This window comes from Rattus norvegicus, chromosome 4 (assembly GCF_021556685.1).
Source record: "Rattus norvegicus strain SHRSP/BbbUtx chromosome 4, alternate assembly SHRSP_T2T, whole genome shotgun sequence".
NCBI classification, from domain to species: domain Eukaryota; kingdom Metazoa; phylum Chordata; class Mammalia; order Rodentia; family Muridae; genus Rattus; species Rattus norvegicus.
The window spans coordinates 49,619,347-49,645,856 of NC_141537.1; the positions used below are offsets into that span (position 1 = coordinate 49,619,347).

General features: G+C 35.4%; 1 long non-coding RNA gene across 2 annotated transcripts in view; it reads left to right on the plus strand.

The window, feature by feature from the left end:
* Positions 1-24,784, plus strand: part of LOC108350673 (uncharacterized) — an 86,339-nt gene extending 61,555 nt beyond the window's left edge. The window contains exons 3-4 of one of the 2 annotated variants that reach the window (XR_015687213.1): positions 17,490-17,571; positions 24,537-24,784. This is a non-coding gene — a long non-coding RNA (uncharacterized LOC108350673). The remainder of the gene's footprint in view (positions 1-17,489; positions 17,572-24,536) is intronic. The other variant, XR_015687214.1, reaches the window with a different exon arrangement.
* Positions 24,785-26,510: the final 1,726 nt, after the last annotated feature.

Below are 26,510 nucleotides of genomic sequence, written 5' to 3' on the forward strand. Positions count from 1 at the left end.
TGAAAAGGAATGTGGGTTTTCTGTCACAAATAAAAGGATACTTGGCTGGCTACCAGGAAGGAATCACAGTTTGAAAACCAAAGGAAAATTAATTTCACGAAAAACCAATACATTCAGAACAAGGACATGAGCTCATGATGAGTGTGTCTGCTTGTTGGACATATGGAGACTGATGAGAATGTGTGAAGAGAATACAATTGCATGCAGTGGACCTTCCTACTCACATGTCTATACACTAAAACATGGACAGTTTTTAATTCAACGAGTTTGTTCTCATCTCACAACAATAAAAATATCAAATGCATATATAGATTATCAGTACCATCTAGGATTACCACTTGAATTATAAGTTAGTAATGGGAGATATCAAACCATTCACACATCAAGGGATTGCTGTATATCTATGGCTGTTTTGGCTCTTATGTGATATCAGCAATAACTATCTAAATATATAACATAATTTATAGAAAATAGATGCTAATTCATGAAATGATATCAAACTAAAACCAAATATCAATTGCATGGGTGTATATAATCTTGCAGGTATGATTTTATATTAAAAAAACTGGATATTTTATTTACACATTATTTTTCACTTGTGTGTTCCATAAGTGAAAGATTTAAGAAGTTAATATTTGAGTAAAACACTCATAATCTCTAAAGGGATGAACATCGATAGATAATATTTCAGAATATAGAGAAAAATAGAGGAATATGTAAATAAAAAAACATTCAATATGGGATATGGAGAGATTCAGTTCCTTACCATGAGACACGTGCCACACACATATATGCACACACTGTAGTTAAGTGTAAAAGAGAAAAACAGTTTTTCTAAGAATTCGAATCATATTTATAATTCCAGATAAATGTTCTGAGACAAAAAACAAAACAAAAACAAAACAAAACAAAACAAAAACAAAATAAACCCAAGAATGTAGGTTTAATGCCAAGAACTACATATAGGTTTGGGTTAGCTTGGGCTACAGAGTATGGTATAGAATAGCCTTGGCTACAGGGAGAGACATATTCCTTTCTAAAATAAAAATATAAAATATGATCAAAAAAGTGATATTCAGGACGGAAAGAAGGAAGGAGGAAGGAAAGTAATCAGAGATGGAAGGGAGGGATGGAGAAAGGCAGAGAGACAGAGACAGAGAGACAGAGAGGGGGAGAGTAAAATGGAGGTAGAAGAAAATACATAGTCAATGTCATAAAATGAACAGTGTTTGCATTAACCCATACCACTCTCTTCCAATCCTACTATCAGGGACTCTTCTTCTTACTCAGCAGTACTCCTCCCTAAAATCCAACTAAAATCAGGAACTAGACAAGGAAGCCCACTCTCTCCCTACATATTCAATATAGTATTCAAAGTCTTAGCTAGAACAACCAGACAATGAAAGGAGGTAAAAGGGATACAATTCAGAAAGGAAGAATTCAAAGTATCACTATTTGCAGATGATATGATAGTATACTTCAATGACCCCAAAAAGATCCACCAGAGAAATAGTAAGCCTGAAAAGCTACTTCAGCATTGTAGCTGAGTATAAAATTGAACAAATCAGTAGCCTTCCCCTACTCAAAGGATAAAGAGGCTGAGAAAGAAGTTAGGGAAATGACGCCCTTCACAATAGTCACAAATAGCATAAAATACCTTGGTGTGACTCTGACCAAGCAAGTGAAAATGTGTATGACAAGACTTCAAGACTCTGAGAAAAGAAACTGTAGAAGATCTCAGAAGATGGCAAGTACTCAGATGCTCATGGATTAGTAAGACTAATATAGTAAAAATGGACATTTTGCTAAAATTGATCTACAGATTCAATGTAATCCCCATCAAAATTCCAACTCAATTTTTCATAGAGTTAGAAAAGCAACTTGAAAATCCATTTGGAATAATAAAAAATCACAGGATAGTGAAAACTACACTCAACAACAAATAAATTTCTGGGAGAATCACTGTCCTTGATCTCAAGCAGTATCACAGGGCAATAGTGAAGAAAATTGTGTGGTATTTGTACAGAGACAGGCAAGTAGAACAATGGAATAGAATTGAAGACCCAGAAATGGACCCAAACAGCTACGGTAACTTGAACTTTGATAAAGGAGCTAAAACTATAAAATGGAAAAAAAGATTGTATTTTCAACAAATGGTGCTGGTTCAACTAGAGGTCAGCATGGAGAAAAAGGCAAATTAACCTATTCTTATCACCCTATACAAAGCTTAAGTATAAGTGTGTCAAGGACCTCCACATCAAACCAGATACACCCAAACTAATAGAAGAAAAAGAATCTCTATCCTATGGGCACTGTGGAAAATCTCCTGAACAAAACACCAATGGCTTATGTTCTAAGATCAAGAATAGACAAATGGGACCTCATAAAACTTCAAAGCTTCTGTAAAGCAAAGGAAAATGTCATTGGGACAAAATGGCAACCATCAGATAGGGGAAAGATCTTTACCAATCCTACATCTGATAGAGGGCTACTACCCAAAATAAACAAAGAACTCAAGTAGTTAGACTCCAGAGAACCAAATTATATTATTAAAAATAGGGTAGAGAGGTAAATAAATAATTCTCAGCTGAAGAATATTGAATAGCTGAGAAGTACCTCAACAATGTTCAACACCTTTAGTTATCAGAGAAATGCAATTCAAAACAGCCCTGAGATTCCACCTCACAACAGTCAGAATGGCTAAGATCAAAAACTCAGGTGATAGCAGATGTTGGCGAGGATGTGGAGAAAGAGGAACACTCCTCCATTGTTGGTGGGATTGCAGACTGGTACAACCAATCTAGAAATCAGTCTGGAGGTTCCTCAGAAAATTGGACATTGAACTACCTATGGACCCAGCTATACCTCTCTTGGGCATATACCCAAAAGATGCTCCAACATATAACAAAGACACATGCTCCACTATGTTCATAGCAGCCTTATTTATAATAGTCAGAAACTGGAAAGAACCCAGGTACCCTTCAACAGAGGAATGGATACAGAAAATGTGGTATATCTACACAATGGTAAACTACTCAGCTATCTAAAACAATGTCTTCATGGAATTCATAGGCAAATGGATTGAACTAAAAATTATCATCCTGAGTGAGGTAACCCTATCACAGAAAAACGCATATGGTATGCACTCACTGATAAGTGCACATTAGTCCAAAAGCTCACGTTACGCAAGATACAATCCACTGACCACATGAAGCTCAAGAAGAAGGATGACCAATGTGTGGATGCTTCACTCCTTAAAAGGGGGAACAAAAATATCCATTAGAGGGGATATGGAGGCAAAATTTAAAGCAAAAGACTGAAGGAAGGGCTATTCAGAGCCTGTCCCACATGTGGCCCATATATATACAGCCACCAAAACTAGATTAGATGGATAAAGCAAAGAAGTGCAGACTGACAGGAACCGGATATAGATGTCTCCTGAGAGACACAGCCAGAGCATGTCAAATACAGAGTTGAATGCCAGCCGCAAACCATTGAACTGAGAACGGGAAACCCAAGAGGGATTAGAGAAAGGATTGAAAAACTGAAGGGGCTTGCAACCCCTAAGTACAACAATGCCAACCAACCAGAGCTCGCAGGTACTAAACCATTACCCAAAGACAAAACATTGCCTGACCCATGGCTCAGCTGCATATGTAGCAGAGGATTGCTTTGTTGAGCACAAAAGGAAGGAGAAGTCTTTGGTCCTGTCAAGATTGGACCCCCAGATTAAGGGAATTTGGAAGATGCGGGGGCGGGAAGGGGATGCGGGTAGTCAGGGGAACACCCTTATAGATGAAGTGGAGGGGGAGGGGATAGGGGCTTATGGACAGAAAACCAGGAAAGGCAATAATATTTGAAATGTAAATAAAGAAATATTCAATAAAAAAGAAAAAAATGAAATGATGAAGTTTTCTACTAAATGTTCAAATTAAAAATTTTTATTGTCTGAGGTAACCCTGACACAGAGAGACAAGTATTGTATATTCTCTCATATTAGAGGCCTCTATCAAAATGGGTTTCTGTAATCACTACAGGTTAGTTTCTCTCTAATGCTTCTGATAATACCATCCTGGAAAAGTAGGAGAAGTGCACCGTACAAACAATTTGACCAAGTTCCCATTAAAGATCTTGGAGGAATCTTTAGGAGTAGAAGAAAATGAGTCTTAATTGAAATTTTTCAGTTATCTTTAAAAAATATAAGCAGATAAATCATACCAAGTTAAGTGCTGGGGGTTTTTTTTGTTTGTTTTGTTTTGCTTTTTCTGTATATAATCACTTGGCTCTTCCCACGGGTGAAGGAGAAAGGAAGAATCTGTTCCAATTCAAGCAGCACAGTCAGTTATTTAAATAATTTTAATATAATTGTAATTGAAAGTATTAGCAGTCAATGAGTGTGAAGGGTTTATGTAACCTGATAATTAAAAAAAAAATGTTTAATTTTTATAACAGTTTTGCACAGAAGAGCACCAAATGAACATTTGCCAAATGACTGCATGAAAAAGGGACAAGAAAAGTATTTACGTAAAATAATCTTTAAAATACAGATACTGTCCTATCTGTTGATATGTTTAGTGATTACCCCAATGTTAACACAGGCCCCAAAATACAATATCTATGTGCATTCATCTACATCTCAACTATTTTCTACTATATTGGATCATACTAATATATATCCAACATTATTCCTTCATGGGCAGCTTTTATACATTTACTGAAGAACAAAGGAAAGGAATATTTTTAACTTCTCTTTCCCAGTCCTGCCTACCTATTTGAGTTTTGATCTCAAGAAAAATATACCCCCAGGAGCTTTGCATATAAAGCATCAATACTGATTTTAGCTCAGTTCGTGAAGGAGTAAAACTGCATCTCAAAACAGAATAAAAATAAAAGTTATAAAACTATATTTTCATGCAGAATAAAATTATGTCATTCATCTACCTGAATAGCACACATATAGCAAAAATCAATCACTGAAAAAGTAAGTGTTAGTCAAGCAAATGGCTTCTGAGGAAAACCTACATCTTTCTTTTACAGATAGAAACTCAAAATCCCAAGGAAATGGTGGCTGTTTCTTCCTAGGTTTCTTCATTTATACAAAGAAATATAAAAAATTCATCAACAACTCTTCAATTACGACACACATGTTTACTAATAAAACTGTGATTTCTCTTTGTGCCTACATAGAATAACTAGAAAGGCAACATTAAGCAATAAGAACCTCACTAAATACTGACTGCACTTCACACACCTAATGAGTGGCATTTAATCTCCTTTGCAAGACAATCACACAACCACAACTTTTGGCAGCAAAAGCAAGCATACCACACTGTGAATAATTGCTGTAGTATCTTCAACACTAACTAATCTTGTATAAGACTCATAAATCATTTTAAAATCTACTGTATGCAGATACACAGAAAACATGACAAGAAATCTTAAACAGACACTGACCACATTGTCAATATGTCACCCCTTTTAAGCCCCGTATACACCTTAGACAGTATAGAGCATTAAGTACTTTAATAAAACCAACAATATATCATTCATACTCTTAGATGAGGAAAAGCTTGGATAAAAACTTCTGTAAGTTCATGTGCTTAAAACAAAACAGTGCTCATTTCATTAAGTACATGAAAATCTTTGTGGATTACATATTTCTAAGATAGTAGATTATGACTTCATATAGCCAGCATAAAATTTATATTAAGAACTGAGAATGATTATGCTAATTAATATTTTGATAAGCAGACTCATTAAGAGTATAAAGCTTGTTCTTGTAGAATAACAAGTAGAAAAAAATCCAATGAGTGGCAACATCTATTCATCTTGTAACACATAATTTTCTATAGAGGAATCTTACAATATAAGAGAATGTGTGTTTTCCCTTTCCATATCATTTTCTTACAAAAAGTTGACATTTAGTCTGGGAAGAAAATCTTCTCTAGCATAAAATGTGCAATAAGTCACATCAGGGGTGAAGCAAACATGTAAATTCTAGCAGGGTCATTAAAACAGTGCTGGTTTGCTTGCTCACATGGGATGCTGAAACATAATCTCAGGACTCCACACCTAAGATGTCTGCAAGTGGTTCAATCTCTGCATTCGCTATGCTTTCCATGGGAAATGTGGAGAGTCAGCTGGAAAATCAGAGAATCTGCTTCTGCTAGGCTAAAAGGCATGAGTAATGAAAATCATACTTTGTATTCAGAAGCTTCCCTCTACTATGTGGAAGATGGATGTATCCATTATATTTTATAAACTGACACAAACATCTTCTTTAAGGGAAATTCTGATATATAGTTCTTCATGATAGTATCATTTTTCTAGTAAAATAATATATAATTCAATAAATACTATTTTCGCATTGATAGAGCTAATAATATTTTGACTATGTTATTATATGACAAATGGGTAGACTTTATTGCTAGCCATCACGAGCCAAATCATTCTTATCATATTTTCTAATCAGACAAATTACAGTGTCGTGAACTATTATTCAGTTATAGTACAGTGTAAATGATCACTTGAACCTCATCTTTATGAGCATATCTATCTATCATAGAGATCTCTCAACTTAAACTAGGAAAGCACATTACATAAAATATACAATCTAAGTGCATTTATAATGTGCTATTTTGAGGAAATAAGAAGTAAAATTAAAAAATCATAAATGAAAGGGGATTTAAGAGATTAAGGTAGCAATTTCACAACCTATAAAAGGATAAAATGGAATGGAAAGGAATAGGGCTGGAAAAGAACAATGGTTTTCTCCCTACATATGCCTTGATGCCTGTGATTTTTATAAGAAAGTGTTACAAAAGATGCAATGGCACGTTTAGTGGTTTGTATAATATTCCAACCACATAGGCTCATATATTTGAGTGCACAGGTACCTATCAGTGGAACACTTTGAAAAGATTAGAATAATTAAGAGAAAAGGTGGCTAATGTGTCCCACCAGGGGTGAACTTTGAGGTTTTAATGCCAGGCCATCTCATCTCAAATTTCTCTCTCCTACATATGTTTCTATCTCACTGTCTCTCTATTTCCATTTCTCTTTTTTTATTTGCATGTGTGTTTTGTGTGTGTTTATGTGTGTGTGTGTGTGTGTGTGTGTGTGTGTGTGTTTGTGGTATTTGTGCATGTTTCTGCATGTATCTCTGCTTACCGCAAAGACATTACCCCACTGTCTGATCATGCCTAATTTCAGTCTCATGTCATGTCATATCATGACTTAGAAGGAACATATTTGGGAAAACAGACTGAAACCTTTGAAATTTTCAGTCAATAATAGCTATCTTCCTTTTTAAATAGTTGTATTACAAAACAATGACATGAAATTACCTAGGAAGATAATAGACAGACAGCTAAAGATATTGGTTGACAGATAATATATAATAGCTAAATTGCAGAGAGGTGACAGACACATAAATGATAAATAGATAGCTATGCTATATTTATGTATCACATACAGGTGATAGATAAATAGATTGATAATAATAGATTGATGGATAATAGACATAGAAGAGATAAATAAATTAATACATATTTTAGAGATTAACATCTTTTAGCAGGCCAACAAAAAACAGCAAAAGAAGCATGGTTTGAATCAAACCCACATCTTGAAATAGACTGCACTTTTAAAAAGAATGTGTCCCTAAAAGTATATGTCATAAAGCTATTCTTTTCCATAAATGATTTTTTTCCTGCCAGCTTATATATTTTGCTTCATTTTAAACTACCTTTAATATTATTCAGTTCACATATAAGGACCATGTATATTTAATATACACTATTTGATGATTTGGCAAATAAATACATACCCATGAAACCATCATCACTACCAATAGCATAAAATTTGACTGAACTACATTTCAATATATTATAACAAGTTTCGAGTCAAGGGATAGATAGACAAGGTTTTAGAGGCAGAATTGTTCCTGCATGGATTTTTTTTACCTTTATGGATATCTACCATTATTACTCAGGCTATCTATATATTGACTATTTATCCATAAAGGTTTTTCTTTGGTGGTTTAAAGTATTTAATTAGGTGAAATATTTCAATATATTGCTCATAATATTTTTATGGTTTGTTATTTTCAAATCATGAAACCCAAGCACCCACTTTCCAGTCCTCCAAGATCTATTTTTCCAACTTCTGTGACTTCCCCTATCTAAAAACATACAATTTGTGTTATACTTATACTCACTGAAGTATGGTCAAAATCCAAAAGCCAGCCATTAAAGAAAACTGAATTTTCCCCACCCAAACCCTTGCTACAATCCATCATGTATGGATAGCTCTTACTTTTGGCAATGGTGGTGATGGCTAAGAATTGTCACATAATCCTTCTGTGTAAATTGTGAATCTGCATCAATTAATACCATAGCAAAATTAGCATCCATGTCCTTTGTCCATGAAAGCACAGACCTTGGAATTTCACATGGTTTCAGTTATCAGCATGTGTCATAGACACCATAATAGCACAGACCACTGACATGAACAAGGGCTCTGGCAATGACACAGACCATGGACATCTCCTTGGCATTATGGTGGTAACATTAGCAATGGGCATCATCACATTCCTGGACGCAATAGGACCTCCGAACCACAGTTGGCCCACAGAGGCAGAACATTCTTCCCTCATCAACATGCCTTTGGGTAGAAGCACAGAATATGAACATCTGCATGGACTTTGGAGGTAACACAGATCATAGATATCAACATAGTTCCTGGCTTCAACATTACCATGGTCCAAGACCTGGCCATAAATGACAACTAGATCCATGGACATCAACCTGTTTTCAGGTAACAGAACAGACCACAAACATCTACGTGGCTTTTGGTGTAATATATCAGGCCATGGACTTCAATACAGCTACCTACTAATGTAGGACACCAGAGATACACATGGACCTTGGATTTCAACACAGACCACGATAGTGGATCATGGACACAAAAGTGGCTTCCAGGGGCAGCATGGACCAGAGAGGTCTTTGAAGAAGGTCCAACACAGAGAATAAGTAATTCTTCATCTCGGGGGTGCTGTCATTATACAGAATAAGGGTGATTTTAGTGACCAGGCTTTCTGTTCAGAGTCTGAGTCCACAAAAGTCCTAGGTTGTTTCACACCAGCCTGTAGACCCTACTCAGCAATAACATGTTCCCAATTCCACTGCAGGCATCTCTGACAATTCTCACCACAGTCCTGTCTCTAGTTTCATATCTCTCCACTGCACTCTCCATTATATTTTCCCACATCTCAATTGATTATTCATTCATCTTAATGAAATTAGAAACCGGTGTAATTCATATAATATATATTTTTTTCCTTTTCTCCATCTTTATTAAATTGGTTATTTCTTATTTACATTTCAATTGTTATTACCTTTCCCCGTTTCCAAGTAAACATCCCCCTAAGCCCTCCCCTCCCCTTCTATCTGGGTATTCCCCTCCCCATCCTTCTCCCCTTACCACCCTCTCCACAACAATCCTGTTCACTGGGGGTTCAGTCTTGGCAGGACCAAGGGCTTCCCCTTCCACTGGTGCCATTACTAGGCTATTCATTGCTACCTATGAGGTTGGAGCCCAGGGTCAGTCCATGTATAGTCTTTGGGTAGTGGCTTAGTCCCTGGAAGCTCTGGTTGCTTGGCATTGTTGTTCATATGGGGTCTCAAGCCCCTTCAAGCTCTTTCGGTCATTTCTCTGATTCCTTCAACGGGTGTCCCGTTCTCAGTTCAGTGGTTTGTTGCTAGCATTCGCCTATGTAGTTGCCATATTCTGGCTGTGTCTCTCAGGAGAGATATACATCTGGTTCCTGTCAGCCTGCACTCCCCTCTTCATCCATCTTATCTAGTTTGGTGGCTGTATACATGTGGGAGCCATATTGGATTTGGGCCTGGTTGCTTTGTCACTGTCTGGCCTTAGTCTTAGATTGTAGGATCAAAAGCCTCTCCCAGTTATTTACCGCACAAGAAATTTGCATTCAAGGAATGTTTTCAGTAACAAGACCCTTCTGGGTCTCCAGCAAGGTTTGACCCCTGCTGAGCCCTGCCTTTGCATGTGGAAGCGTTTTGTCCCCAACTGGGAGCAGTCTGGGCAGGTACTTCTCACCTGAGTTGAAGAATTAGGTTGGCCTTCCTGGCTATTTTCCTAATTTATTCAGGTCACATAGTCGGTCCTTTGTTACTGAAGTCTCAGCCAGGATTCCCCACTGTGCTTGGCGGATACCTGCTAAGTGGTGTTCTTTGGATATATAGTTTGGTCAATAAAGAAACCAGAAGCTCTCTTCCTCTTCTGGCTTGACACGAATAACCTGTGTGTGTGTGCTTCTTTCATCCCGCAGGCTTTCGCCCGATTCGCAGTACCTTGTCGGTCGCTACATATACATATATTGGCCACATTTGGGGGCAGGCTCTGAATGGGCTTTCCTTCAGCCTCTGTTCTAAACTTTGCCTCCCTATTCCCACCCAAGGGTATTCTTGTTCCCCTTTTAAAAACTGAAGCTTTTGCATTTTGGTCATCTTTCTTGAGTTTCACATGTTCTATGCATCTAGGGTAATTCAAGCATTTGGGCTAATAGCCACATATCAATGAGTACATACCATGTGTGTTTTTCTGTGATTGGGTTACCTCACACAGGATGATATTTTCCAGTTCCATCCATTTGCCTAGGAATTTTATTAAGTCATTGTTTTTGATGGTGGAGTAGTATTCCATTGTGTAGATGTACCACATTTTCTGTATCCATTCCTCTGTTGAAGGGCATCTGGGTTCTTTCCAGCTTCTGGCTATTATAAATAAGGCTGCGATGAACATAGTGGAGCACGTGTCTTTTTTATATGTTGGGGCATCTTTTGGGTATATGCCCCAGAGAGGTATAGCTGGGTCCTCAGGTAGTGCAATGTCCAATTTTCTGAGGATTCTCCAGACTGATTTCCAGAGTGGTTGTACCAGTCTGCAATCTCACCAACAATGGAGGACTGTCGCCAGAGTTTTTGATTTTAGCCATTCTAATAGGTATGAGGTGGAATATCAGGGTTGTTTTGATTTGCATTTCTGTTATGACTAAGGATGTTGAACATTTCTTTAGGTGCTTCTTAGCCATATGGCATTCCTCAGCTGTGAATTCTTTGTTTAGCTCCGAACCCCAATTTTTTTTATTATTAACTTGAGTATTTCTTATATACATTTCGAGTTTTATTCCCTTTCCCGGTTTCCGGGCAAACATCCCCTCCTCCCTCCCCTTCCCCTTCCTTACGGGTGTTCCCCTCCCCATCCTCCCCCTATTGCCGCCCTCCCCCCAACAATCTAGTTCACTGGGGGTTCAGTCTTAGCAGAACCCAGGGCTTCCCCTTCCACTGGTGATCTTACTAGGATATTCATTGCTACCTATGAGGTCAGAGTCCACGGTCAGTCCATGTATAGTCTTTAGGTAGTGGCTTAGTCCCTGGAAGCTCTGGTTGCTTGACATTGTTGTACATATGGGGTCTCGAGCCCCTTCAAGTTCTTCCTTTCAAGCTCTTTCTCTGATTCCTTCAACGGGGGTCCTATTCTCAGTTCAGTGAACCCCATTTTTAATAGGGTTATTTGTCTCCCTGCCGTCTAACTACGTGAGTTCTTTGTATATTTTGGATATGAGCCCTCTATCAGTTGTAGGATTGGTAAAGATCTTTTCCCAATCTGTTAGTTGCCATTTTGTCCTAACGACAGTGTCCTTTGCCATACAGAGAAGCTTTGCAGTTTCATGAAATGCCATTTGTTGATTCTTGGTCTTAGATCATAAGCCATTGGCGTTTTGTTCAGGAAGTTTTCTCCAGTGCCCATGTGTTCAAGATTCTATCCCACTTTTTCTTCTATTAGTTTGAGTGTATCTGGTTTGATGTGGAGGTCATTGATCCACTTGGACTTAAGCTTTGTACATGGTGATAATAATGGATCGATCTGCATTCTTCTACATGCTGACCTCTAGTTGAACCAGCACCATTTTCTGAAAATGCTATCTTTATTCCCTTGGATGTTTTTGGCTCCTTTGTCAAAAATCAAGTGACCATAGGTGTGCTTACTGGATATTTTTACATAAATTCATTGCAACAAGTTGTTGGTCTTCTCATAGTTTCTAGTGTCTGAAGCACCATACATACAGCATCATTGTTGAGACTTGTCCTGAGTCAATGTTGCAGTTAGGCAGGAGGTTAAGTGGTGGTGTAACAGGTTTTACAAAAGCTCCTGGCTGCCTCATACCACCCTTCTCTCAATATCTGTCTCCTTGAGGCTCCATAGGCTAGACCTTTGTGCTTATAGGCTGTGATCAGCTCTTCTACTTTGATATCTCTCCCAGACAGGCAAGCAACACAGGCTGCAAGCAAAGTGGGTCTATCCTGGGGGTGGGCAGACAGACCTAAACCAGTCCTATTCAATAATGACAAGTTTCTGCCAGAGTTCCAGGTCCTCTGTACACCCTGTTGTCACCTCCATGGTGACTGCCCAGAATGATTGTTGTGATTGTACACTGCAGATAGCAAGGCTACCCAACACTTCCATGTCTCCACAGGGCAAGCAGCAAAGTGCAGACAAAGGGTGGCTCCATGTTGGAGGCTGGTCAGGGGACCTAGATCTGACCCTAGTCAGTAATGATTTGTTTCTATAGGAGCACCAGGCCAGTGCACATCTTCCAGTTTTCATTGCAGGCAGCCCCAAAACTCATGGGGCACTACCTTTGTGCTTGTACCTGGTTGGCTGAGACAGAGCTGTAAAAGGTATAGACTTGTGATTCTTTATCAGGCACAGCTCCCTTTAGCTATCTTTCCTTCTAATTTCATGAGTCCACTTTTTGAAAGCATCTTTCTATAAGACTTGCCTTTACTTCTTAGTTGTTTCAGAGTTATTGTGGCTCTCCATAATCCTATTCCACCACAGTGTCAAAAATTTGGTGCTGCAAAGGGTTTCAAAGTCTTCTTGAGCTATATGGTATGGGTGGCTGTCGTGATCTTTGTTTTTCTAAATCTTTTTAGAACATTATTGAGATCCAGTAAAATCAAATTTGACACTCTGATCATTTTACTGCTGAGTATTTTAGTATAAATACCATATTTTTATCTACAGCATTATTTTCAGAGAAATTACATAACCAAATGTGAAATTTAATCTCACGACGAGTAATTTCTTTCTCCATGGATTTGCCTATTCTTGCCGACATATATAAATATTCAGTAGATGCCTTTGTATCCAGCTTCTTCCCTTTTCAAATGTTTATTTGTACTTCAATATTACAACATAAATCAAGTTTATTCCAATTTTATTGGCCACTAAGCAAAAGTTACACATTTTACCTACCAATGTATCAAACGTGGAAATATTAGACTCTTGAGGCCTTATGTTCAGATTTCAACTAGTGTAAATGCATTCTACAAGTATTTAGGTTTTTATCCTTGTGTGGCTCTGTGTGTGTGTGTATGTGTGTGTGTGTGTGTGTGTGTGTGTGTGTGTGTGTGTGTGTATAGATAGATAAATTGATAGATAGATAGGTAGATAGACAGACAGACAGATAGATGATAGAAGAAATATATAACATATGATATGGTTCCTCCAATCTCAGCTCTCAACTTGAACCATCTAAATTATTTTTCAAAGAAACTGCATCAATTACCATTACCACAAGAAATTAATTTGCATTCCTTTCTCTTTTTATATTTTGCTTTCTTCCTCTCTTTACTCTTTCTAGTTCCTCTTCGTTACCTCTCTCATCTGGGTGCAACTTCCCTTTGTCTCTCATTGAAAAATAAACAGTTTTCTAATGTAAATAATAATAAAATAAAATAATAAAATAAAATAATAATAATAATAATAATAAAAAAATAATAAGTCTAAACAAACATATTAGAAAATCACAAAAAATAGCCAAACAAGAAAAGAGCCAAATAAAAAGCACAAGAAGTCAATAGAAGAATTCATATATCCCTTACAACCCAATAGAGGAATCCAAAATATATATGCAAATATATCTCGTACAATATATACATAATATATGCAACAGCAACAAAAATAAACAAAAACATTCTGACTTGGCATTATGAGACAAGTAATTTTCTATGTTATCCCTGAGTTTGTTTTGCATTGGCCATCCGGCTGTCTATTGCTAGGCATGGGGGTCTACCCCTAAGAGTAGTTTGTTTCCTCAGTAATACTCTTGCTAAGAATTCTAATTTTTCATTTGCAAGTGAATATCAATTGGTGATAATTTATGAGTTTGGGATTTTCACATACATCTACTTCTTTTAGTTCTAGGACACTATCAGTTTAAGACCCATGTAGACCCTGTGAATGCTGCCTCAGACTCTGAGTTTATATGTGTACCAACTGGTTGTCTGTAGAAAACATTGATTCCTTATGTCCTTCATTTTCTCCTGATCTTAGACATTTTCTTCCTCCTCTGCAACATAGTTCCAAGAACCCTGAGAGGAGAGTTTTAATGGAGACATCTTTCTAGGGCTAAGTGTTCCAACTCTAACTCTGTGCATATTATCTGATTGTGGGCCTCTATTTTGTCTCTATCACCATTTGGAGTAAGCTTCTCTGACATTGACTGAGAGAGATGTGGATTTTTTAGTACACCAAAGTAGTTACTGTTCATGAATACAGAACCAGTTATCTCTTAAATCAATATTTGTCATATCAATAGCATGCTGTGGAACAGAAGTCTTTTCTGTCAGATAGTAGATTTCATAGACACACAATCATATTGCATTTCTATTTTTATGTTTGAATAAAGAACATTTATAGAATACAGGCTAAGAAACTATTCACTTTGAGTTTTGTAAGATCTTTAGATCACCCTTATTATTACTATTCCACTATTATATTGAATGTTAATTTTAAAGTACTTTAAATTTAATTGTCTTCTCTTAAGCCTTCACATGGATCTTGACCTTGGTAGCAAGGACTATGTAATTCATAACATACACACATTATGTAAAATTTCATTCTTGCATTATTCTATCATTGTCTTTATTACAAATTTCTGCTTTTAACTATGACTTCTCATGTAGAATTCCCCATTTAAGTAATAAACCTTTGACCTCCAGCATCATATATCTGCTTCCAAACATAACTCAGTAAGTCTAAACTGTCATAGTCATCTGTAGTTTCCAACTCTCTAGCGCCTTTGTATCAACTTTACTCAGAGTTTATTGCTATAATTTAAAAGTCAACTTCAATACTCACCAAAATTATATGCCTTTGCAGATCATATATATAGTTACCCAACTTATCAATATATAAAACAATGTAACATAGTTACTTTAAAATATCAGTAACTACTTTACATTTTTCCTCTCTGGCCAGTATTTTTTAAGTATTTCACACTGATTTCAACCTTTTAATAATGATTTTTTTATTCATATGACTCAATGACATATGACTCAATGACTTCTGAAATTATTTTGTCTATATTAGTTTATTGCATCCTTGCATTTGATTTTTCTAGTAAACTTAAAAACATTAAAAATTCACATGCTTTTATTAAAACATCTTATATAGATATATCTAATTTTCAGAGAACACAAAAGAAGAATAAAATAACCCTCCATGTTTAATTTCTATTTATATGTTCACTTTAGCTCTGTGCAGTTTTTCTTCAACATAACTTTCTATAATCAGTATAACAAGATGAGATATGGACACAATTTCAAAATAACACTGAACTTAAATGTCCAATGTTTAGCTCAAACAATTTAAGCAATTACATTTTTCCTCCTTGTAAACGAATGAGTTAGCATGACACTGTTATGATCATAAAATGACAGATGGCACTGTAGCCCAAGTTCACAATTCAGGCTATTAATCACTCACAGAAATAACAAAAGCTAGAACAGCATCGTTGTTCTGCTTCCACATCCAAGTGCTTACAGGGGAACTTCAGTGAGAGCATTTAGATGTAAAAGCATGTTATTATTAATTCCACAGGATTCCATTTGATTTGTGTTTATTTATTATACACTCTGTAAGTATCTGTATGCACATTTCATTTATAATTTTATTAAGCTCATATATCTGAATATGTATTAAACACATATATTATAGAATCACTTTTCATACCCGTGTTTCTTGGTTAATGCTTTTGAAAATCATACATAATTTTCCCACAGTAGGAAACACTAACTCTCCATCTATCAACCGTGCCTTACTCTCCACAAGGCCTTTATCTGTAAGAGCAAGATGCAAGAACAAAATAATTTCTATAAAATTTACTCAAAATTATGAGAAAATACTTAAAATGCTAATTTTCCACTTTTATATCCATGTGTATGCCAATAACATTGTAGAGGGTGAATTAGAAGAAAGAGTTGGGTTTCCAAATGGTTAAAGACAAATTTTCAACTTTAAAAGTTGGTTGCCTAAGACATACAACATGAAATAGCTTCCTGGAAACACTGTACCTAATGAACTAATTTTTTCATGAACTTTATAGTATGTAGATATGTATATAATATATTAATATATAAATAGTGATATGACATATTTAATAATAATGTATAATATAATATATATTGATTTTTCTTCTAAAGGAGAAAAAGAAAGAATGAGAAACATGATGTCAGTCTATTGTAGAGAAACCTTTTTTAAAATGAGATAAATATTATTGTTGTTGGTGGTGTTGATGGGGTGTATATTTGTAGTTACAATGGCATGCTCAGATATAGCTTCTAAATGACATAGAAGCACCAATACTGACCTATGAAGGCTCATGGAAGATGAAGTGTGGTGATGCATACAAGAAGGATTACCTGAAAAACTCAAAGGCAAGAGCAATAAAAGCACAAAACAATTTTAGGCATTTCTAATAAAGAATAAGGACCCACCTCCACCGTGGAAGTTACATGTTGGGCTTTTTGTATAAAAGCCTTATTTTTGAAATGCAGAACTTTTTCATTTGTTCCCAGAACCTAATGATAGCCTATGATGGTCAAATAAAAAATATTATTATGCCATAAATCTGCTAACCTACTGCCAGTCAGTGCTTTATTTCAATACGTGCTCAGTTGAAAGTAATTAGTGTTCCTTTAAAAATTACAGTTTTAGCCTGTTTATCACTTATATAGAGCTGGTAACAGATTTTTGGATCAATATTTAATTAATAAAATATTAATTCAAAATACTTTTGCTTAAGGTATTTATCAGCTATATGAGCTCTGTGATAAAAAAATTTAGGCATCACCTGTCTATATTTTTATATCATATGCAAATAGAAATTATTGGACTTCTCACTTTTCAATTTTTATCCCCTTGATCCCATGAGTTTTCTTATCACTCTAGCTAAAATTTGAAAGATTATGTTAAAAGTGGACAGCCTTGTTATATATTACCTTTATTGTGTTTAGTTATGAGACTATTATCCTTGATCTCTCTAAGACTTGAGGTTTGTATTTTGTCAAAGGACATTTCAGCATCTAAAGAGATGATTATGTGCTTTTTTTCTCTTTCAGTTTCTTTATATTGGATGACATTGATTGATTTTCATATATTGAGCAAACCTTGCATCCCTGGGATGAAGCCTAGTTGATTATGGTGAATGAAGTTTTTGATGTATTCTTGGATTCAATTTAAGAGTATTCATTGGATATTACTGCATAAATTTTCACTGGGGAAATTATTATGAATTTTTTTTTCTTTGTTGGTCTTTTGCATGGTTTAGGCATCAGGGTGACTATGCTCTCATAGGTTGAGTTTGGCAGTATTCTTTCTGTTCTTCTTTGAAAGAAATTAGGTTACCAGCAGCCTTTATAATAGCAACAAATAATATAAAGTATCTTGATTTAGCTCTAACCAAGCAAGTGAAAGACCTGTACAACAAGAACCTCAAATCTTTGAAAAAAGAAACTGAAGTAGATATCAGAAGATGGACATATCTCTCACGCTTATGGATACATAGGAAAAACGTAGAAAAAATGGTCCTCTTACCATAAGCAATCTATAAATTCAATGCAGTTCCCAACAAAAATCCCAACACATTTATGTATACTTGAATGAATAATACTCAACTCCATATGGAAAACAATTGGATAGCTTAATCAATCATTTACAATAAAAGAAATTCCTAGAGCTATCATAATTCCTGCTGTCAAAATGTACTACAGATCACTAAAACCTCATGGTATTAGTATAAAAATGCACAGATTGATAAATGGAGTTAAATTAAAGATCCAGGAATAAACCCACACACTGACAATTACTTTTTGACAAAGAGCCAACACTATACAATAGAAAAAATAAAGCATCTTCAACAAATTATGCTAGTCTAACTGAATCTGCATGGAAAAATGCAAATAGATTAATATTTATAACCCTGCACAAAACCCAAGTCCAAGTGGATAAAACCCCAACATAAAACTGGATACACTGGGACTGGAGAGATGGCTCAGTGGTTAGGAGAACTGTCTGTTCTTCTAGAGGTCTTGAGTTCAATTCCCAGCCACCACATGGTGTCTCACAACCATCTATAATGGGATCTGATGCCCTCTTCTGGTATGTCTGAGGACAGCTACAGTGTACTCATATATATGCATAAAATAAAAAAAATTGAAAAAAAACTGGATACACTAAATATGACACAATGGAAAACAGGTAGAATAGATAGTCACAGGATACATCTTCTTGAAGAAAAAAAAACAAGTGCTCGGGCACTAAGATCAAGAATTAATGAATCAGACGTCAGAAAACTGAAAAAAGTCATGAATAGAAAAAAGCAGGCTACAGAATATAAAAACACCTTCACCATAACTGCATCCAATAGAGGGCTGATTTACAAAATATATAAAAACTCAAGAAACTAGACAGCAACAACAAAATAACCCAATTTTAAAAAGATATTCAGATATATACAGAGAGTCTCAGCAGAAGAATCTCTGTCTGGTGAAAGTACTTAAAGAAATGTCCAACATCTTAGTCATCAATCAGATGCAAATCAGAATGGCTAAGATTAAAAACTCAATTGACAGCTCATGCTGGCTAGGATGTATAGTGAGGGAGTGCTCTTCCATTACTGATGTGTATGAATACTTGTAAAACCTTCCTGGAAATAAATTTGGAAGTTTCTCAGAAAATTGGGAATAGTTCTACCTCAAGATCTAGCTACAACATATCCCAAATGGGCATGTAAACCAATGATGCTCTAACATACCACAAGGACACTTACTCAACTTTGTTCATAGCAGCTTTATTTATAAAAGAGAGAAACCGAAACAACCTAGATATGCCTCAACAAAAGAACAGATTAAGAAATGTTGTACATTTACGCAATGTAATATTAGCTATTAAAAACAATGACATTGTGAAATTTGGATGAAAGTGAGTAGAACTAGAATATGTCATCCTGAGTGAAGTAACTCAGACACAGAAAGATGCATTTGGTATGGTCTCACGTATAAATGGATGCTAGCCAATAAGTCCAGGATGATCATAGTATGATCTACTGACCCAAAGAAGCTAAATAACAAGGAGGTTATAAGATATGATGTTTGAGAAGGGGAAATAGAATAGACATCAGGGGAAAATGAAGAGTGATAGCAGGGTAGAAGAGGGAGCTGAAAGAGGAAAAGGAAGAATTAAGTGACAGGAAGATAGAGGAAGAGAGGAATATAGGGAAGGATTTGTGTGGGGTATGTTGCTGGAATTTATTAGAATCCTAGGACAAGGGAAACTTCTCAAAACCTATGATAATGAATTTAACTAAGACTCCTAGTAATAGGTGATAGTAAACCTGAAATGGCCACCTCCTGTAACCAGGCAAGACTTCCAATGTAGAGATGGTGTCACCAATCCACCCATAAAACCTTTGACTCATAATTTGCCCTGCCTCCAAGATGTGCTGGGATAAAGATAAACCAGAAATTTAGGGAATGACCAACAAATGATTGGCTGAAAATTAGACTCAGGCCATGAGAGAGAACCTACCCCTTATGCTATTTATGGTATTCTCCTCTACTTGAAGATAGGAACCTAGTATAAATGTCCTTTGTCATCAACTGGACAACCCAGTGCTGCCATGGACTAGACTACCAACCAAGGAGTGTACAGGAAGGTATCAAGGCTCCAGATACATAGGTAGCAGAGAATGGCCTTGGCTGACATCAAGGAGGGGAGACCCTTGGTCCTGTGGAGATTTGATAACTCAGATTAGGGGGATGCTGGAGGGGTATGGTGGGAGAGGGTGGGTGGGTGGGGGAGCATCCTCATAGAGGCAAAGGGGAGGGAAGAGAGAGAGGTTTTAGGAAGGGGGGCTTGTGGAGAGGTAATTGGAAAGTGGAATATCATTTGAGATGTAAACAAATGGAATGATTTATTAAAAGGAATAATAAAAATGTTTTATTAGCCATACAAAATTCATGTCCAAAATTTAAAGAACTCACTAGAAATGGCCTCATTGATTTGTTGTCAATTTTTCCTGGATGCTTTAATAGAAGAATAATCTGTATATGTATATGTATATATATACATACAAGTATGTGTATACTATGTATGTACATATATATGTTTGTATGTATTTATGTATGTATATGTGTGTATACCTATTATATAATACACATAAACACGCAGAAACATGAAAAAGTATTAATTTTTATAGACACAAATTCATTTTGGTTTGCCCCAAACACAACAGTAAGTTTATCTTACTCCTCTGTGAACTCTCAAGCAAATAATGAGTACCAAAGGGTTGTGTTCTTATATTTACTTCTTTGTCACTTTACTAGTCATTGTAGTTGTACTCAGTACTTCTTGGTACTTTAGTCTAGTCCTGACTCAAACATTCATTCCTCCAACAGAATCTGCAATAATCTGCAGTGAGTAAAAGTATAAATAAAGCAACCTGGATGTAGAAAAATGGTTATTAGATGCTGAGAAAACTTGGGGATCGTAGGGGGGAAAAGGACAGGAATTCTAATTATATAAAGCAAGAAGACTTGTATTACTGTTCAGTATTGTGATGGAACATGGCAGTAATCAATAAATTTTGGCACACCTGAAGAAAAGTTTTAGAATTTAGGAAACCTGGCTATTCAGACCTCATCTCATATGATCCTGATATATAGAGGAATTTTAATCCACAAAGATGGCTATTCTGATCACCTGAAGATCTAGACTTCAGCAATCTGGCTAGAACAAAGACACTACATGCTGCCTTAGTGCTAAAAATTTCAGTGAGGGTATTTTATAGAAGAAAGCAGCCATGTTTGAGGACAAATTAAGTGATGAGTCAGAGCAATGTTTGATGGAATGAGTCAGAGACAGTATATGCTTTCCCTCATGAGAACAGCACAGGAAAGTGAAGCTATTTAAGAGGCATTTCAGGGGTAAAATTTAGGTGAAGTTCAGGCAATTCAGGGTAGTTCAGTTTAGTTCTGATCAGTTCAGTCAGTTGAGTTTGTTCAGTTCAGTGCAGGTCAGCAGAGGGAGTTGAAACCAGAGAATACAGGGGAAGCAGAAGATTAGAACACATTTCAGAGTTATTTTGAGTCCAAGAACAGTAATTCAGTGAGAAGTTGAGAGAAGCCAGATTGAATCATCAGTTTGGAGAGGAGTTTGAGGCAGAACAGCTGAGTTGTACCAGCCAGCCAGAGATCAGAAAAAACAAAACTTGAAAAGGTGAGCTTTTTCAGCAGTATGTCTCAGAGGCTGAAACATTCTAGGCCTAGATTAGATTGTACAGAGGTTAGAAGATTCTAGGCTTAAGTCTAGGTAGGTTAGGGCAAAGGTAGGAATGCTCTGGGATCAGCCCAAGCCCTGTATCTAAACAAATTGGGATGGCTCTCATCTGGTCATTTCTTCAGAGGAAATAAAAATTACATTTACCACAGGCATATTATTGTCTCTTCTGAGAGAGAGAGAGAAAGAGAGAGAGAGAGAGAGAGAGAGAGAGAGAGAGAGAGAGAAGAGAAGAGAAGAGAAGAGAAGAGAAGAGAAGAGAAGAGAAGAGAAGAGAAGAGAAGAGAAAGGAAAAGTGATGATGGAGAAGAAGATATTTAAGGTATATTATCTTAGAAACTCAGTGCACTTCCTCACTGAAAAGAGACGGGAAGAAGGACTTTGGTATCTACCCCTAACCTCTGAGAGTTTCTACAACATTGATTGATATTTCTATTTATTGAGAATTGAGAACAGACTACTCAGCATTTTCCACAGGGTTTTCACACAAATAACTAAGAGGAAACCCATACGATTTAGCTGTCTTTTTCAAAGACTCTATAACTATAGTGAATGGAAGATCTTGAGATAGAAAGTGAAGGCTGCTCACTTAATGAAGGATGGAGGGGATCATCTACAAACTTTGCCTATAATTCTCAGAATATACACCTCTCCACAGGAAAGAAAGTGACTTTAACTTTGAGTTGTTTGTAATTTGTGTGTATGGAAGCATTCTTCATAATACACCAGGCATGTTAATGGTATAACCATCCAGTGATGGGGAAGTGGCGAAAGACTATGTGGTATATATACACCATGAAGTACTAGTTAAGATTAAGAGAGATTTTCTATTTTTTTTAACATTGTGGATAGACATGAAACTCATTGTATTAAGCCATAAAAGACAAGCACAGAGAGATAAGATCCTCATAATTTCACCTATACATGGAATTTAAAATAGTTAACATCAGAGAAGCCAAGTGTTGAATAGTGACTGAGAGTGAAAGAAATGTAGATATTAATTAGAGAGTCCATAGTGTCGTAAATGAACACTATTAAGAGCTATGTTAAGGATGACATATGTGATTAGTATTAACTGAAATACGCTAGGGAAGTATATCTTAACCTTCCTCATTATGACAAAATGGAGGACAAGAAGGATAGTTCAATTACCTTTACTGTGGATATAGATTTTTATATATTCATAATCTATAACTTGATGAATTGCAGATATAAATGTAAGTATATGTATACTTATATTTCCTGTTTATAATTCTCAAACGTGGAATAAAAGGACATTGTTCCAGGTTGCAATATGTGGTCATTGTGCAAAATAAATTGAATGTGGTTAATAAGAGTCCTTTTTCCAAGCCACTCATTTCATTTCTATTTTTATTGAAGATATAATGTGTCATTTTCTGCTCTGAACACTCCACTAAATTAGAGGAAGCCCATGGGAGATCGTGTGTGTGTGTGTGTGTGTGTGTGTGTGTATGTGTGTGGTGCTGCAGGGGTGTGTGTGTACAGTTATATGTTGTAAATAATAGAGTCACTCGTATATTGTTTTAGCATAGGTAAGATATCAAGACTAAGGCATATTGCTAAATGCTAGAAAGAAGATGAGAACAATTATTTTCAAACCATATTTAAATTGTATAAAATTTAAATATACTTATGTATTTTCATATATAATATACATTATTGAATGAAAACATGGCAGGTCATAAACTATCATATCAGAGACTGTTGCATGTTGATCATGCTTGAGAGCCCCCTCAGATTACACAACTTTGGGTAAATAAGTCTTCAGCAAATTTGACTAACCAAATACTACATTTTAACTACCATATTAACATAAGGCAAATATTGGTGCCGATTCTGTTATTTTAAAACTGTTACAAATTTATTTGGATTGGTATCTCTATATTTTATTATGATAATTAAATAATATTAAGAGTTATATTTTACTGGTTTAGAGAACACTGTGGTAATTATACTAGCTACTATTTAAAAACCCCTAAATTATCAAACTCTTGAGAAATATTCAGAAGTACCTTCAATATTACACCTAAGAGCTTTTTATCTTTTAGACTAAGGAGAGTTCTTCCCATAACCCTCATTGCTTCTGAAGGTGTTTTTCAGAATAACCAATCATTTTCAACTCTCCTCCCTTCCATTCTGGCCTCAGAGCACATGTACTAATGGTGTATTTACTAGACTGAAAATGTTGCTTCTATCATTGCCATTGATTCATTACCCATTGTCCAATGCGCTATAAAAACTCATGTCAGCCTGTAGAGAATAGGACTCAGCTGTATGTAAACTTTTCACTCAGAAATTGCAATCAGACACCTGTCTGCGCTCTCATGCTTATTTTTCACAATCATGCTCTTTATGGTAGTCCTCTTATTTCTTTCTCTAATTCACACTCACTGGTAATGTTCATATCATTTGCATTTTTAATGCCTACATTGTGACTAGCACTCAAGATGCTTTAGTATGCATAAATTGGATTTCAATGTTTTAATTAAAATTGTGTACATTTTAAAATAGTAAATACAAATAAATTATAGTATCTATATAAGACATAACTTTAGGGAGGTATGATTAGATTATACATATGTATATTTTAAGTAAACAAAATATATATGTGTTAAATTATTTATCATCCTTTATTTTAGAAACTTGGATAATGATCATATCATTCAAAATGTTTATATTGTTAGATGTTTCCTTTAGAAGGTAGCTCAAACTGCTGCTCTGTAACAGACATCTCAAAATTTAGTTAAATCTCACACTTCTGTGTGGTATAACTTTATGAGAACCTAAAGTTACATATTCTATGTCTCTAGGTGAAATTGCTGTCTCTGGAAAAGAAAAGAAAATTTATATCTGGTATGAAATCTTCCATCGTTTAGAGCAAGTATCAATCTTTACTTTCAATCCATTTGCCACAGTCAGCCAGCATCACTCAAAACAAATGAAGCTGTTCTGTAAATTCTTCACAGTGTAAAATGAACTCTTTAACTTATTGCTGGGCATTAAAATGAACTTTCCAATAAAAATACCGACTAGGTATCCATTGTAAGCCTCCAAAAAAGGTTTCTTCAGCCATTTCCTGTTATAAAATCACAGTTAACTCAGACACTGTGTGTGTGTGTGTGTGTGTGTGTGTGTGTAGTGAATACATAGTTAGCAAATATAAATATATTGCAGAAGTTCAAATAAATACAAAATTTATAAAGATAGAAAAAACATCAACATATTAACTGCATGTTTTAAATGTGCATGTATGTATACAAACATATATTTGTATATATACATATATATGTATATTTATATTTATTGTTACATTATATATATACCCATACATACACATATACATATGTTAGGAGATTTTTTTATATATGCTTAACTATATTTCTTCCAATGAATGGAATAATTGCATCATTTTGTACCAGAGTAAATTATATAAAAAGGGCCATTAAACAATTTTGCCATTTTAAAAATATAATAGGTTTGTTTCCATACAAATTTAGGATGACATATGTCAATGGCAAAATGTCACTTCTTGAAATCCTCAAAATTTGAAGTCATAAGTGATATTTGAAGTCAATGGCATAATACAATATATTGTCTTATACCAAAGTTTTTAAAATAAGTGAACCATACAAAAAGGAGTAAAACGTGTAGCTTAACATATACATATATTGTCAGCAATTTAATATCACAGTTACACCTATTATGTACAATGCTTTGTGGCAAGCTTCTGCACAACCTATAGCTCCATTGATTGTTCTTTGCCAGCATCACCAGATATTTGAAGAATACTTGTGTTCAGGGACTGCAAGGGCTACAATATCCTGCAATCTGAGTGGACAATGAAGTGGGATGCTGGGGACTGAAGTATTCCTGTGTGGAATTTAACAGATGTAGAAACTACTTAAAACGTTTTAATTTTCTTAGGCAACTAGATTTTGTTTCTACTGAGCAGAGTAAAAATATCACTTACAATTCCATAATACATAAATATGAGTAAGGTTCTCAGTGAGTACTGTTTTAAATGCCAACTTCCACGTGAACAACAGACTGCACACAATGCCAAGTACCTTGCAAACATAATTCCTCACTCTGTTGTCTTCAGTAAATACTTTTATTTTTTGAAGAGTCACTTAGAATTGCTTGCACTATAGTTTGTAGGGAAGCCTATTCTTCAACCAAGTAGGAATGTTTTAAGACCTAAGGAAGACTCATGGACTAAAACACTTCCCTTAATATAAATAGTAATATATATTTGAATGAAGTCAATAAAATTTAAAACTCCCCATAGCAATGCTCTAAATTTTAAGAATTTCCTGTGAAATAATACATCTGCCTTAGTGGAAATGAAAATGTTTGTTTAGACTGAAGTTAATGAAATATAATACTGCATGTGAACTAATGTTCAGACATCGTATGCCTGGAATATTGCTTTGGATTTAAAAGGGTTCCTAATATTTCATTGCAGGTATCTCATTGCACTTTGACTTCATTAGTATCAGATATGGTATTAAAATATAAAGCTTTGCAAAAAATACTAGAACAGGAGTTAATGCACTTTCACGAAAATTCAATTTGTAAAGAGCAAATATTTGTATACTTTTAGAAAGTATTTTTCTATTACAGATACACTCACTGCTTATTAATTGTGCTTCTTATAAGTTCAATTGACCTGGTTATCATTAATATTAAATTATAATAATATCTTATATTAAGATTGTAATATAAAGGCATTATAATCTAATGTTTTAATTAGTAAAATATTTATATTTTAAGTTATAAAGAAC